We start from the raw sequence: 11,663 nt of genomic DNA, 5'->3' as shown, positions 1-11,663 counted from the left end.
TTTGGTGTGATATCGAAAAGTTTGTTGGTATTGTCCAATCGTGAGATTTTTAAGATTCTGGATGTGTTTTATTTTTATTTTAGAATGTATTCATTGCAAAAATGTGTCCGCTAGCCTACAGATAAACGACTAGTTAACTTGATTCGGCGTTGGCAACACGGGATTGGATTTCAAACCACGCGCGATTTCGGAAGAGCGGCAGGCAGTTTCCAATGAGCTCAGTTTATATGATTTCACTGCAGTGGAAGGTGAGGTGGTGTAACGCGGTGGTAGGGTTGATTTTCCGATACGTTTTCATATATTAACATGAGAATATATTAACTATACAGAATTCCACACTGGTGTAAGTGTAAAATTATCAGCACGCAGGAACAGGATGTACCTGTGGAATTTGAGAGTGAGCAAGTGGGACTGGGAACGTAAGTGTTGTGCAATAGTACGAAAGTGTGAGACTGTGAGTTACATGAAACATTGGCTGGCCCTGGGATTTGGGAATAATAGACCAAAAGAGGAATGGATGATAACAGTACAGGCCACAGGGTGCAACAGGGATTGAATGCCAGGGCGCAGAGGGTGGATGCAGCGTTGCCAATATATGGGTTTTTAAGCCATAAGCGTCGCCAGGTAATTTTAAGATGCGTCGCCAGGTAATTTTTAATGAAAAGCCATTTATGCTGAGTAATGAAATTTATGAAAAACTATTTACAAGCCACATACTTATTTACAAGGTTGCATGCACGTTTATCCCAAATAACTAATTTTAACCTAAAAGCAGCCTGATTGTACAGCAGAGTGGAAATCTAAGATTAGAGGTTCACTTAAAAAAAAGCGTTTCGCCTTGAAAAAAAAAAACGTTCCAGGCAAGTGGCAACTAGAAACAGGTTTGCAGGTTGTCAGAAATGAGAAATCGGCCTTGGCATGAACGTTACGTCAGGCAACACAGAGAAAATCCCAATATTGTTAATTGTGCGCGTCACTCACGGATAAGCAAGAGGAATCTACTGAAAGACACGTTGTGCTCAGTAGAACACGTTGTGCTCAATAGAAGTTACAAGGTCGCTACTGACACCAGTAGAAACTCATCACTCACAGTCACCGATGAGAAAGGAAGATCTTGAGAAGGCTGCATAATCTTTGCGCCCCACATGAACGTTTCCGAGGTTGCCGGTAGAGACGCGTCACTCTCCGGTGAGCAAAGGATATCTTGAGGAGGCCTCACAACGTTGCAGCCGGTAAAGGATGTACTCTTGATTCTGAAAAAAGTTCCATTAGATCTTGCCGATATACTTGAATGCAAAAGTTGCCTATATACGAGTTGATTAAGAGCACTTGATGTATTAGTTGTTCAGAGTTTGACCAGTTGATTCAGAGCACATCAAATTATTTTCATTTACGGTCATAATTAATTTACTCCTTAATTTTTTTCATTATTTCTTAAAATCATACCTGAAAATGATTTGGAAGATATGCTAGCATCCGACTCCCAACCAGCTCAAACGAACGCGGATTCGATTGCATGCAATCTATTCCTTTGTATCATATTAGTTAAACTGCACATGAAGAAAAAAATTGTCAAAATTGGCATTGTTCTATTAAAGATACTTACACTCTTGTTGATAAAGCTTTCCTCGTAATTTGTACATTATTAGAACTTTAGACGGCTCACAATATATCATGTAAAATTTTCACTCAATAATAGTCTCGAAGTGTATGAATAAAACCTAAGAAGTATACAACTGAAGTCCGAGCTTCGCAGTTACCATATTCACCGGTTGCGTGAGAACTAGGTCAACTAACCAGGCTGAGCCAAAGCTTTTCCCGCCAGCTTCGTTGCACACAATTGATACTGCATGCAATGCATGTATAACATTTACGACCGTTATTAAACCATTCTGTTGAATGTCAGTTACTAAAAATTTACAATATAGAAGAATTGAAATATTTCTTTTCTTCACGGAGTATATTGATATCATATTGTTGGTATCTGTCACGTGTCACCTTCTATGTTATTTTTTCGGTACAGATGGTACTCCTGAATCCTGATCGCAAGTAGTTTTCAGGTCTCAATGCTGAAAACTAGCATCAGTTTTTTATTTGTCGATGAATTCATAGGCAGTTTTTTATGTATTTGTGAGTGAATGTACAAAGTAAAGATGTTATTCTTTTCGATTTTCATCAATAGTGACATAACTACATTATTGTTCTAGGCACTTGAAATAAGAAATGTAGCATTACCTATTAAATTAGCATTAGTGCGTTAACAATGTGTGCATTTGGGGCGGTCCATTCTAGCTTTCTAACGCTGTTTGGATTCCAGTGGCAGTGACGTTGCACGCGTTCTGATGGTAATTGGATTCTTATGACTGGCGTTGCACACGTTCTAGCAATGATTGGATTCATTTGACTGACGTTGGACGCGTTCAAGCATTGATTGGATTATTGTGACTGTTACGTTGGACGCGTTCAAGCGTTGATTGGATTCTTGTTACTGTGATGATGCAAGCACTGTTTTTTTCAAAGAAACAGCTGTGGCATCTTGCATAGACTCATCAGTGATGATGATGGACTGGAAGTGGAAGTGTGCTAGACGTTCCAGATTTTTGGGTCCTGCTTTCCAATTTGCTATGTTTACCAGTTAATATATTACCCCTCTGGATTTCCACACTGTTGTACAGCAAGTGACAAGTGTCAACTGAACATATGATAATGCAGTCTGCCTGCTCTAACGTGACCGCAACTACGTAATCATAAGCTTGATGTTTACATTTTTTTGGCGGGAACTCATCGCAACTGATTTCCGGACAGGCTTCACTGCATCCTGATCCATCCAACATATTGGAATTTGGAAACCTTACTTTTTTTATAAATAGTTGGTCGAAGACTGACAAATATATTAAATGAAAGAATTTTAATCTAAATGTGTCGGCAAGATCTTCTGAAGGCGTAAATTTTGCTACTGAAGCGTTGCCAAAGATCTTGCAATATTCATCCACTCTCTGCACAGTGGATTGAATGCAGGCATCATGGCATGGAATATATATATTATATATCTACTTGGCAAGCTGTGACTGAATTTTTTGAGCCATGGTTTTATGGATTTGCCAGCTGCGATTCCATTTCTTCGAGCCGTAATTCCATTTCTTTGAGCCGTGATTAACGTGCTTTTCCATTTAACTGAGCCGTGAATTCCATATCTCGGCCATGAAAAGCCATTTACAAGGCGCGAATTTATTTACAAAGTCCATGCACGTATTACCCCAAATCTCTAATTTTACCCTAAAACAGTCAAATGGCAACAATAAAATTTGTCTTTACTGTAAGTCAAGCACGTGTTAATGCAGTCTGACGGTCTGACCACATTGACATGACCGCATATCTGCAACTATGTGTGATCTTCAACAAAATGTTTAGTAGTTGATTTGTTTACATTACAATGTATATGTTTTTTTTTTGCAGGATATTTTGGTGGGAATGGTAAAGCAATGCAGATTGCGCAAGTTGAAAATTTTCTGAAATGACATGTTTGCGAAGTGCAAACCGTGATTTTTCAATGAAACACAAATTTATGACATTCGAGCGACAAGATTTCATATCTACTGAAATTATATGATATTAGAGCCGCAATCTTTCAGACAAAAATGGAACTTTTCCAGCCCTGATTGAATGGGATGTCAAAGAATGGAAGAAAGTAATAGAAAAGAGTGAAATTGTGTGGTTTGAGAGAATGGAAGCAGGGATTGGAAAGAAAGGACAGCCTGAAATTGTACAAGATGAAAGAGATGCCAAGGTATGAGTATATATATGATGGCAGTAGAGGTGGAGACTTGATGTTCTGTGTGAGAGCAAATGCGTTGAGTGTGAATGCTCGGACATATAGGTGGAATGATAGAAAAGAAGATATTTGTTTTATGCGTGACAGAGGTGAGAGGGAAACAGTGGAACATTTGATGATGGAGTGTGATGCATATGAGTGGGAGAGACTGGAAATGAGTGATGCAGCTGATGCTGGATGAGAGGAATGAGGGTGATGGTATGATGTATGAGCAAACAGGAGACAAATGGGTTGCAATGATTGTGGGACTGTCAACGGGGGTGACTGCTGCTATGATTGAGAGCGGAAAGCAATTTTTGGAGAGTGCATGGAGGGTGAGGGAGAGGAAGAGGTTGACTAGAGTGTAGGCTGGGAGGGTGTAAAAAGAAAAAAGCAATAGTAAAATTGGAGTAACCAAACCATAATAATATAATATAACGCAAATAGTTACTTGGCCTGAAAGGCCACATAGCTAATATAATTATCAAATATACAGTGCAATAATTGACAAATAGCAATAATAAACCAATGACTTTCTCCTTGAATTTCTCTTCCCCTTGATTTCATTTGACCCTTAACACAAACTTTCACACCTTTCTAGCCTCTTCTCTTTAATGCTGCTTCCACCTGGCTTGCTCTCCCTGCCTCCTTCTTGCTAACAAATGAAAATGTGATGCGTGGCTGATGGCCGTTGCAAAGGCCTGACTCTGAAATTCTTTTTTCTCAGAGTCACCACACCCCAAATCCAAACTTCATTTTACACAATTATTAGCCCTTTCATTTTGGTGGTACAGGCTAGTATTTAAGTACAGCAATCCCTTGATTAACCCATTAATGCCGAGCGGTTCCATTTGGAACCAGCGGAAAAAATGAATTCATAATAAAATTGTATGGTCAAATCAATATACTAGTGGATGCGTAGGTTTGATACACATCTTGTACGTGTTCTGGCAACGTTTGGTTCTGCTGCGCCAACTACTCCCTGCTCAGTTAACATTAAAAGATTGTAAGTACCGGGTGTCAGACAGAAGGGCTTTACATCATTGCAGAGAAAGGTAAGTAGTTCGTTCTAAGAATATATTATTTATAAGTTAAATGCAGAATTTTATCGATAAAGAGAGTACTTTTAATTCTGTATATGGTATTACGTGATATGATGTTTCTAAAGTCTTTTAGGTCATGAAATATTTTGTCTGGTTCCAAATGGAACCGCTCGGCAGTAGTGTAAGCATTCCGGTCATCTCACTTTCCCAGTAGATTACTTTGTGATATAGTTACGCATTGTATTTCAAAAACTTGTTTGTACTTAGAAACTATTTATCTAGATCTTAGATCAACAGTTTTCCTGTTATTTATTAGTGAACTATTATCTTTAGAGCTGTTAGGAATATATATCCTGAAAGTTGCAATATTTGGAAGTAGGTATGGTGAACACTATACGATTGTTCATCCCGAGTCACTTTTTTCTAATTGCATTTTGGCAGATCATCACATGAAATTATTGAGATTTCGAGAGAAGAATAACACGAAGATCAAATATTTTCTACTGAACCTTTCACAGAAGCAGCAACAAACGAAACATATTGAGATTCAGATAACTCAGATGATGCAGCCACTAGCAATCCTGCTCGCCTATCGAGAATAGTCATTGTAGCAACAGTAATCACCAAATGTGAAAACAATGACTATCGACAGAGAAGAGAGTCAACTGTGGTCGACTTGGCCACATTATACTACGACATATACGTGGCTAGCCCGTGAGATTTAGTTATAAACTTTGGGCAGCAGATAAATCAGATGATATTTTTCTGCAATTGAAGCCAATCGGTGGATCTAATAGAAAAAGAAACATATTCATGGGCTGGAACATGGATTGGTCCCATAAACATGATACAATTGGGCAAAAGCCAACATATTATATGTTATATCTATTCTGGTTTCATTTGGCTTCTCGAAAAACTTTTGAAAAAAAAGAATGGCTATTGCAATAATTTTTCATAAAGATCGTTTAGGAAATGCTATAATGCAGGAGACCCTAAATAAAACAGTGTCTTTAGTGCACCCTTCTACTCCGATCCTTGATGAAGTACAATAAAACAATCAACAATATTGGCCAGCAAAGAGACATCAGAAGCACTGAAAATGCAGTGCTTCGTAAACAATGTTGACAACGCACCCACAAACATTCGTAAAATGGGAATCCTTCCTATTCATTTTGAACGAATGGAAGCATTCTATGCTAAAAATTAAATTGTATTCTGCCATGATTGATTTATCATCAGTATTGTCCATTATGAATACGTATTATCCATTATGAATAACCTTGCTTGATTTTCTATCGTAAAAAGTGTTGTTTGAAGAAACGTTATGTTAATGCCAAGTGGTTCCATATGGAACCAAGCTATAATTTTTCACATACAACGAAAAATAAATATATGAACATATTTTTTGTTTATTACCATCACAAATGATAATATTCTCACCAAGAACCTAAAAAAAATTCAGTAAATAATTCTCGTCATTAATGGGTTAACGCGGTTAATAAATCCCCAAGTTTTAACGTGTTAAACAAAACCGCGCTAATCAAATTTAAGAATATATGGGAATAATTATAATGAATCCTCAAAAATAGCAAAGTTACATAATAATTTTTTTTCCACTGAAATTCATCATATTTTTTTTCTAAATAATAGGGGAAATAAATAAAAGAAATGCAAATGATTTAACATTTATTTTTTACTGAAAAACGAATCCAATTTAAATTGCACAGTAGATTTCTTTCTCTCCTGCATAATTATGCGATTGCAATTCACTTGCCTATCCAGGCCATGGCAAACATTCATGCTTCTTTCTTCATTTGGGTCTACTTCTCTTCATTTGGGTCTACCCTAGGTCTTCACCGATCTTCGTTTTCGTTTCACCATTATCAAAACGCTTAATTATTTCAAGCTTAGTCTCCAAAGTGATATTTTTACATTTAAGCGTTCCCTTTTTGTTCATAATTATGACGGTAATTTATCAAGGAAAATTATGTAGTTTGATAAAAGTGAGCAGTAGATATATGGCAGCAATCTTGACCAGTTGAAGGCTAACGAGTAACTAGAGCACCGGCATGGCGCACTTACCGGCAAACGTTGCCGAACTCGACTATTTGAGTTATGAACGAGACAAGGCGCGGTTAAACCGACTCTAGTGAGCATAAGTGCCTATGGAACGGGACCTTATTTAAAGAATTATTGGCTGAAATTCATAAAGTAACAACATTTGGCAAATTTTTCCAAAAGTCGTAACAAAAGTAACAACATAAGATCTAATAAGCGAAAAGGAACACTTTTGTTACGAATGTAACACCTTTGGCTAGAGGCGGGAAAATGATGCATTGTGAAAAAAAAGTCGCGCTAATCAAAACTAACACTGCGTAGATTAAGGGTAGGTCGCAATTTTTTTTTCCGCATTAATCAAAACCGCGGTATTCAAAACTGCTAATCAAGGGATTGCTGTATCTGGAATGTCAGAAACTGGAAGACTTGTAGTGACAAACCAGACTCGCTTGCAGTGTGAAATTCCAGAGGGGTAATGTATTACTAGGCCTAGCTGGTAGCTAAACATAGCAAAACAGAAAGCATAACCTAAAAATCTGGAAAGGCCAGCATACCTCCACAGGCTCCACTTTCAGTCCATCATCATCACTGACAAGTCTCTGCAAGCTGCCAGCCTGCCAGTGCTAGCTGCCACAGCTATTTCATTGAAAAAAAAAACAGAGCTTACATCATCATGGTAACAAGGTTCCCCATTCAAATCAACACTTGAACATGTCCAACGTCACAGTCACATGAATAAAATCATTGCTAAAATGTGTGCAACGTCACAGTCACAAGAATCCAATTAGCATCAGAACATGTGCAACATCACAGCCACTGGAATCCAATCAGTGTTAGAAAGCTAGATTGGACCGCCCCAAATGCACACAATGTTAACGCACTGATGGTAATGTAATGTGTAATGCTACACTTCTTATTTCAAGTGTGTAATACAATACCTAATGTAATTGTCACTATTGATGAAAATCGCAAAGAATAACATCTTCACTATGTACATTCACTCATATATACATAAAAACTGCCTATGATTCAGTCCACAATTAAAAAACTGATCACTGATGCAAGCAATAAGCTGCAATATGAAAACTCCTTCCATTGTGATCTACTAGTACCAACCTAACGGAAGACGATAACAAAGAAGGTAGCAGGGATACCAAGTACCAACCATCAGGATGGAATTCTAAAATTGACAGTCATATATTATTCTCAATACACCTAGACCAGTTTTTTGATCCAACAATGTTATTTGAGGCAAAAAAATGAACTTCTTAAAGGCTTAAAACACGTATGGGTATGCTAAGTTTCTATAAAGTAATCACTGTGAAGTTGTGTGTCTGCAGCTTTCACTCAACAATTAAAATTATAAAAGTATTTGTTAGTTGAAGATTTTTTGCTTAAGTTGACTGCAAGGAACTAAACTTCATAAAGTAATTACAACTACCATGACTACGCTGCTAAGCAGACTTTTCCATGATGCACACTAAACAGGTAATTCATGGGAGGGAGACTACATATCACAACAAAAGCTGGCATGCAACTGATGATCATGGCCCGGAGCATAACATTCATATACCGTCAAATGGGGGTAATAAGGGATGTGTGGGGTAAATCGGGACTATTGTCTTTTATTTTGTAGAAATGTTGTAGCAGATAAACTAATCAAAATATTGCAATGCTAAAAAAAGTGGCGTAAAGTTCAACATTTTTACAATTTATGTAGCATAAAGCAAGTTGGGAAATCATACATTTACTATCTCTATAAAATCCTTGAAAAAATTTGTGAAAAGTGAGATTTTGGAAACATACCTCTGTTAAGGTCTGTAGCCAAAAAAATATTTACTGTATCAAAAAATTTTACTTACATGAAAGTTGCACACAGGTGTTGGCTTAAAAACATGATTGACAGAATTTAAATATCTCATCCCAAGAAAAAAATGGCTGCCATTTCTGCAAGACGAGGCAGTAAGGGACATCCCCCCCCCCAGGGTATTAACCCATTAATGCCGAGCTGTTCCATTTGGAACCAGCGGAAAGAAATTGATTCATAATAAAATTGTATGGTCAAATCAATATACTAGTGGATGCGTAGGTTTTATACACATCTTGGACGTGTTCTGGCAACATTTGGTTCAGCTGCGCCGACTACTCCCTGCTCAGTTAACATTTAAAGATTGTAAGTACCAGGTGTCAGACAGGAGGGCTTGACATCATTGCAGAGAAACGTAAGTAGTTTGTTCTAAAAATATATTATTTATAAGTTAGATGCAGAATTTTATCGACAAAGAGAGTACTTTTAATGCTGTATATGGTATTACGTGATTTAATGTTTCTAAAGTCATTTAGATCATGAAATATTTTGCCTGGTTCCAAATGGAACCGCTCGGCAGTAGTGTAAGCATTCCGGTCATATCATTTTCCCAGTAGATTACTTTGTGCTATAGTTACGCATTGTATATCAAAAACTTGTTTGTATTTAGAAATTATTTGTTTATATCTTAGATCTAGTTTTTCCGTTATTTATTAGTGAACTATTATCTTTAGAGCTGTTAGGAGTATATATCCCGAAAGTTGATATATTTGGAATAGGTACGTACGTAGAACACTACAGCAATCCCTTGATTAGCACGGTTTTGAATACCGCGGTTTTGATTACCGCGGAAAAAAAAATTGCGACCTACCCTTAATCTACGCGGTGTCAGTTTTGATTAGCGCGACTTTTTTCACAACGCATCATTTTCCCGCCTCTAGCCAGAGGTGTTACGTTCGTAACAAAAGTGTTACTTTTTGCTTATTAGATCTTATGTTGTTACTTTTGTTATGACTTTTGGAAAAATTCGCAGAATGTTGTTACTTTATGAATTTCAGCCAATAATTCTTTAAATAAGGTCCCGTTCCGTAGGCACTTGTGCTGACTACAGAGTCGGTTTAACCGCGCTTTGTCTCGTTCATTCTCGTTTATAACTCGAATGGTCGCGTTCGACAACGTTCGCCGGTAAGTGCGCCATGCCGGTACTCTAGTTACTCGTTAGCCTTCAACTGGTCAAGATCGCTGCCATATCTACTGCTCATTTTTATCAAACTACATAATTTTCCTTGATAAATTTCCGTCATAATTATGGACAAAAAGGGAACGCTTAAACGTAAAAATATCACTTTGGAGACTAAGCTTGAAATAATTGAGCGTTTTGATAATGGTGAAACGAAAACAAAGATTGGTGAAGACCTAGGGTTCCCCCGAGTCAACAATACGCACGGGAAACAATATGTTAATTCATTCACATTTTTTTTATTTATTTCTCCTATTATTTAGAAAAAAATATGATGAATTTTAGTGGAAAACTAAATTATTATGTAACTTTGCTATTTTTGAGGATTCATTATAATTATTCCCATATATTCTTAAGTTTGATTAGCGCGGTTTTGCTTAACACGGTAAAACTCGGGGATTTATTAACCGCGTTAATCAAGGGATTGCTGTATACGATTTTTCATCCGAGTCACTTTTTTCTAGTTGTATTTTTGGCAGATAATCACATGAAATAATTAAGTTTTGAGAGAAGAATAACACGAAGATCAAATATTTGCGACTGAACCTTTCACAGAAGCAGCAACAAAGGAAACATACTGAGATTCAGATAACTCAGATGACGCAGCCACTAGCAATTATGCTCGCCTATCGAGAATAGTCATTGTAGCAACAGTAATCGCCAAATGTGAAAACAATGACTATCGACAGAGAAGAAAGTCATCTGTGGTCGACATGGCCACATTATACTACAACATATACGTGGCTAGCCCGTGAGATTTAGTTATAAACTTTGGGCAACAGATAAATAGGATGATATTTTTCTGCTATGGAAGCCAATCGGCGAATCTAATAGAAAAAGAAACTTATTCATGGGCTGGAACATGGATTGGTCCCATAAACACTATACAATTGGTCCCAAGCTAACATATTATATGTGATATCTATTCTAGTTTCATTTGGCTTCTCAAAAAACTTTTGAAAAAAAAAGAATGGCTATTGCAATAAATTTTCAAAAATATCGGATAGGAAATGCAATAATGCAGGAGACCCTAAGTAAAACAATCAGGGTATATAGTGCACCCTTCTACTTCGATCCTTGATGAAGTGCAATACAACAATCAACAACATCGGCCAGCAAAATCAGAAGCACTGCAAATGCAGTGCTTCATAAACAATGTAGACAACGCACCCACTAACATTCGTAAAATGTGCAACCTTCCTATTCATTTTGAATGAATGGAAGCATTCTATGCTAAAAATTGAATTGTATTCTGCCTTGATTGGTTTATCATCAGTATTGTCCATTATGAATACGTATACTATAACGTATTATCCATTATGAACAACCTTGCTTGATTTACTATCGGAAAAAGTGTCATTTGAAGAAACGTTATGTTGATGCCAAGCGGTTCCATAGGGAACCAAGCTATAATTTTTCACATAGGTACAACGAAAAATAAATATATGTACATACTTTTTGCTTATTACCATCACAAATGATAATATTCTCACAAGGAACTGAAAAAAAATTCAGAAAATAATTCTCGTCATTAATGGGTTAAGGGACACCCCTAAAAATTCATTTACAATAGAACCCCTGATTAGCAAAGGCTGCAGTTAACAAAATAAATTAATTGACAACCACTAAATTTGATTTCATTTATCCAGCTCAGCAAAAAAAAAAAAAAAAAAACTTAACAAAAAATAGATGCACCATTGGTCA

This window comes from Hyalella azteca, unplaced genomic scaffold (genome assembly GCF_000764305.2).
Source record: "Hyalella azteca isolate HAZT.00-mixed unplaced genomic scaffold, Hazt_2.0.2 contig47, whole genome shotgun sequence".
Classification (NCBI taxonomy): domain Eukaryota; kingdom Metazoa; phylum Arthropoda; class Malacostraca; order Amphipoda; family Hyalellidae; genus Hyalella; species Hyalella azteca.
The sequence above is the reverse complement of the archived record's forward strand: the minus strand, read 5'-3'. Positions refer to the sequence as shown.